At 43.4% G+C, this 5,645-nt stretch overlaps 1 pseudogene; it reads left to right on the plus strand.

Annotated features, from left to right (window-relative positions):
• Positions 1 to 4,710: 4,710 nt before the first annotated feature.
• Positions 4,711 to 4,869, plus strand: LOC126458728 (U2 spliceosomal RNA; annotated as a pseudogene).
• The last annotated feature ends 776 nt before the right edge of the window (positions 4,870 to 5,645 follow it).

The following is a 5,645-nucleotide window of genomic DNA, read 5'->3' on the forward strand; positions in this document are numbered from 1 at the left end:
CATAAACATCATTTCTGCCCTTTTTATTGCTCATGAAAACCACACATTGCTGTATTCGTCGTGGCATACTATCCACAAGTTCATCAAGGCACTGTTGGTCCAGATGGTCTCACTCCTCAACGGGTGATTCGGTGTAGATCCTTCAGAGTGGTTGGTGGGTCACGTCGTCAATAAACAGCCCTTTTCAATCTATTCCAGACACGTTCGATAGGGTTCATAACTGGAGAACATGCTGGCCACTCTAGTCGAGCGATATCGTTACCCTGAAGGAAGTCGTTCACAAGATGTGCACGATGGGGGCGCGAATTGTCGTCCATGAAGACGAATGCATCGCCAGTATGCTGCCGATATGGTTGCACTATCGGTCGGAGGATGGCATTCACGTATCGTACAGCCGTTACGGGGCCTTGCATAACCACCAGCGGCGTACGTCGGCCCCTCATAATGCCACCCTAAAACAGAAGGGAACCTCCACCTTGCTGCACTCGCTGGACACTGTGTCTAAGGCGTTCAGCCTGACCGGGTTGCCTCCAAACACGTCTCCGACGATTGTCTGGTTGAAGGCATATGCGACACTCATCGGTGAGTGGTCCATTCGGCAAGTTGTTGGGCACATCTGTACCGTGCCGCATGGTGTCCTGGTTGCAGAGATGGACCTCACCATGGACTTCGGGAGTGAATTTGCGCATCATGCAGCCTACTGCGCACAGTTTGAACCGTAACACGACGTCCTGTAGCTGCACTAAAAGCGTTATTCAACATGATGGCGTTGCTGTCAGGGTTCCTCCAAGCCATAATCCGTAGGTAGCGGTCATCCACTGCAGTAGTAGCCCTTGGGCGACCTGAGCGAGGCATGTCATCGACTGTTCCTGTCTCTCTGTATCTCCTCCATGTCCGAACAACATCGCTCTGGTTCACACCGCGATGCCTGGACACTTTCCTTGCTAAGAGACCTTCCTGGCACAAAGTAACAATGCGGAAACGATCGACCCGAGGTATTGACCGTCTAGGCGTGATTGAACTACAGACAAAACGAGCCGTGTACCTCCCTCCTGGTGGACCCCCTCCGTCTAATAGGCGCTGCTCATGCATGGTTCAAATGGTTTTGAGCACTATGGGACTTAACATCTATGGTCATCAGTCCCCCAGACTTTAGAACTTAGAACTTTTAAACCTAACTAACCTAAGGACATCACACAACACCCAGTCACCACGAGGCAGATAAAATCCCTGATCCCGCCGGGAATCGAACCCGGGAACCCGGGCGCGGGAAGCGAGAACGCTACCGCACGACCATGAGCTGCGGACTCATGCGTGGTTGTTTACATATTTGGCCGGGTTTAGTGACATCTCTGAACAGTCAAAGGGACTGTGTCCGTGATACAATATCCACAGTCAACATCTATCTTCAGGAGTTCTGGGAACTGGAGTGATGCAAAACTTTTTTTGATGTGTGTGTAATGGGAAGAAATTAAAATGCCGAATGAACAGACAACTTTGAATCTGAAGTGTTGAAATTTTGCACCCTTTTATATAGCAGTGCGGACTCTTATCCACCAAGTGAATTAATAAATGATTTGGACACTCGTAGCCTTCTTGCCACTACCTGACCACTAGCGAATTATCCTCGCCCCATCTTCTCGTCGTCTACCACATCCACACTTTAATGTAGCCAATTAACTGACCTATTAGGCGTTCCCTCTCAGTATGACGTCATTCTTAGAGTGTCTACCGGTGAACCTTTTTTCAGCATTACTGTTGTACTCTCTTTCTCTACTCAAAAGTGTGACCATTCGCTCCGCCTTTCTTTATATACGCACGATGACCATTGCTAGCCCGACCCGATATTGGACCCATACTATCCGGTACCGTTCAAGTAGGGCCGTACACGTATTCCGAATGCATTCTCTTATGTTTTCAAACTGCAGTTTACCGATACGGCACCAACGAGTGAAGACTGTTGGTTTCTTTATCTACAACGGAACCTATAGGGTCATCTCCCTCATTTCTCCCCACGCTGTAACTACCAGAGATTTGTTTGACTTACTCTAGAGTTACCCCATTAATTTTTAATCAGAGGATACCGTAATTTTACATCTTGGCAAATCCTGAAATAAACATTTCCCAACATTGAAAGCTAATTCCCAGACTAATAATTTGTCGGGATAAAATTGAATATTAGTACAGCTTTCTTATAGTCAACTGCAACTTTGAGTTTGCAAGTAATACAGGTCGTTAATGCATAACATTGTCACTAACGGTCATATTATTCACGTCCTAGGTGCACATAACGTATTGTATCAAAGTCTACACACGACTCTCCATCCAGGATAACGTGCTGCGTTTTTTCACGACATTTTGAATTCATTCGTAAACGCTGTTGGATACTGCACAGGATCAAATGTTATTTTGAGGGCGTCGGTATACTACTGAGTCAAAAGCTTCCCGAAGGTCTTGAAACATCGGGTCAAACCGGTTTCCTCTATCCATCCACTGATGAAATGATGCGGGAGCAGCTGATATTTCCTGCAACATGATCGATATTTTCCAAGCCCTTGATGATTTCCACGGAGAAGGTTGTATTTTCCTAATAAGTGTAATATATTTGAACCCAGATGTTATAGGATTCTGTTATAAGTAGATGTGAATGATGTAGGACAGTACTTGTGAAGATAGCTCTGACTCGTACTCTTTCAAACCCTGAGAACATACCTCTGTTCCAGGAACAGTTGCAAATTATGGTTAAAAGTAGAGGTAATTCACTAGGAAATTCTGTATCAAATCTGAAGGGAACTTCTACAGGTGTTGTAACATTATTGACCGTTAGTGATTTTAGTTGCACCACTAATACTTACTACTGTGTCATTCATCTTTCCAGAGGAGTACTATTGAGTAGGGAAAAAATTTCTAAATTCTCCTTTGTGAGTCGACATTTGAAGACTGAATGCAATATTTTGAATTTTACGACAATGATGGAAGCTGAAGAAATGAATTAAAATTTGTGCTGTGGCCAGGACTTGAGCCCAGGCAAACTTGCTTACTAGGCAGGTAGGCTATCTATTACACCACCACAGCATTATAGGTACCATAGCTATTTTCTATATCCGTTCTTGTATTCAGACACCGATTTTTGCGCCACTGACATATATCCAAAATAGTATTATGTTATAATAGTTACTGAGAGTTTCACACATTTCCCTTCTGGTAACTGAGTGCGTTTCAGTTAGCATCTGATTATCTGTGGCTTTATACTACAATTTCAATCTATTGTGAGTACATCTGTTCAGTGTATACATCTCTTTCTGGAGTAGCAGAACAAAGTTCGTTCCGCACCATTTTTGATATCAAATTGTTAAAACATTAGTTGACTCCTGTGGGAAAACCCCTGCCCATGGCGAAGCCCCTGCCCCTTCTCCCTCTGGGTATTTCCTGCCCCCCTCTCTGGGAGATCTTTGCCTTTGAAATTTGGAAGGTAAAAGAAAAGGTTCTGGCAAAATTTTGACATCAAATTAATTAAATTGAACAATTAATTACTCCCTCCATCCCCCACTGGGAAATTCAAAACCGTCAGGAAATCCAAATTTTCGTGGTAAATTCGAATTTTCCCAGTAAATTTAAATGCTAATTAAATTGCATTGCAGTGGATATAATAATAACAATAATAATAATTAATATTAATATCACATTCATTTTTTATGAAAATCCAATTTGCTTATCGCTGGTCTTGCAAGATTAAGGTACTCTCTTTATTTCATCATCTTTGGAACACTGGTGCAGTCTATGACGCCACAGTCCAAGATGACCGACCCAGAATATTGGTGCAGTCTAATTCCCCTCCACCTATTGGCAGTAAATTCAAAAATGAGTGATAAATTCAAATTTCTTCCTCTTGCTGTAAAGTAAGGGAGATGGGGAGGGGTAGCTGCCATTGATGGTGCACTGGAGAGTAGCTCTAGCCACTCCACTATTAGTCAAGCACTAGTAAGTTGCTCCAGTCAATCTATGTGGGATGGATTGGTAACAATAACAGGATGGCAAACTATCACTGAAGGGCAGGGAAATAGCTGATGGGAAGGATTTAAGGAGGAGTAATAATATTAGGACCACTGTCCTAGAACTGCTGTAAATCCATGCTCCCCATATACAGGAATCATGTAGCAACAGCATGAGGGAATGAAACACATTTATACTTACTTACTAGTCTTAAGTCGCATCCTAGCCAACAGAATCATGGGAAATACATCGTACAATAATTTTTTATGAGTGCAGTGCTTTTTACTTGAATGTGGCATTTCAAGATGAAAAAACTTGCCAGTCACCTTCTACCTAGTCCAGCGCTATCCACTGAGTTTATTGTGCATCTGAAGAGCCGACAGGTTGCAGCCTTTCTTTGTACCTACCAGTTGCGACAAGCTAAGCTGCAGCTTCTGGTCAGCCGAACCCTTGTGACAACGCATGCCGCTGGCCATGGACCAGCATCGATGACCCTAGCACACTGCGAGACAAGCAGGCATGGCTTGGACATAGAGTTCTAACTGCAATTCCACCCCCACCATAGACTTCTCAGTTTAAAAAATCTACTTTACCCAGTCCAAGAGGGGGATGTTATTGTCCACACACCACAAATTTCTCATGTGAAATACAGATTCCTCCCTTTTATGTGCGTTCTTGTCGAAGACAGAAGAAATCGTAGGATCCACGCGTTTTCACATCACAGATTCCTAGTGTGAAATCTGTTCTTATCAGCTTAATATCTGTTACGTCTTGCATCACATAACTAGAATATTAAATTAATTTTGGATCATGACAGAGTGGTAAGAGTGTGCTCAACCTCTGTCACACGATGCCTCGCCGGCCGTTGTGGCCGAGTGGTTTTAGGCGCTTCAGTGTGGAACCGCGCGACCGCTACGGTCGGAGGTTCGAATCCTACCTCGGGCATGGATGTGTGTGATTTCCTTAGGTTAGTTAGGTTTAAGTAGTTCTAAGTTCTATGGGACTGATTACCTCAAATGTTAAGTCCCATAGTGCTCAGAGCCATTTTTGAACACGATGCCTCCCCACTTTCGAGCTCTCTTAAGGTAGTCAAATACCTCATCACCTACATAGTCTCTTGAGGTAGTTAAATAGCAGCACAAAGGAGTTGTAAAAATCAGGTTAATACCATGTAACACTTTATAAATCCCGTAACGTAGGTGGTTTTATTATGAGGGCCATCTCTCCCTGTGAACGTAGCAGATAGAGATTTCGTTAAAAGATCTCACGGCAACGAAAAACGCCTGATTACCGTTCCAACTTACGAATCATATCCGTGGTACTGTCGCCCTCGCTTCCACCAGCCTGGCAGCACGTCATTGACATGAAATTGACTGACTAATTAGTTAAATTGAAAATGGAAGTCCCTTCAAATGGTGAATAATTTTTCTCCTGCAGTTGGATTACACTGTGGGAATGGGAATCCCTGGAGGGACGGCGACATTCTTTTCAAGGAACACTATTCAGAAAATTTAGAGGACCAACATTTAAAGCTGAATGCAGAAGGATTCTACAGTTACCAACAAAAATTTCGCGTATACATCATGAAAGTAAGGTACGAGAAATTAATGCTTATTTGGAGGCATATAGATAGTCTTTTTTTTTCTCTCGCT

This window comes from Schistocerca serialis, chromosome 2 (assembly GCF_023864345.2).
Source record: "Schistocerca serialis cubense isolate TAMUIC-IGC-003099 chromosome 2, iqSchSeri2.2, whole genome shotgun sequence".
Taxonomy (NCBI): domain Eukaryota; kingdom Metazoa; phylum Arthropoda; class Insecta; order Orthoptera; family Acrididae; genus Schistocerca; species Schistocerca serialis.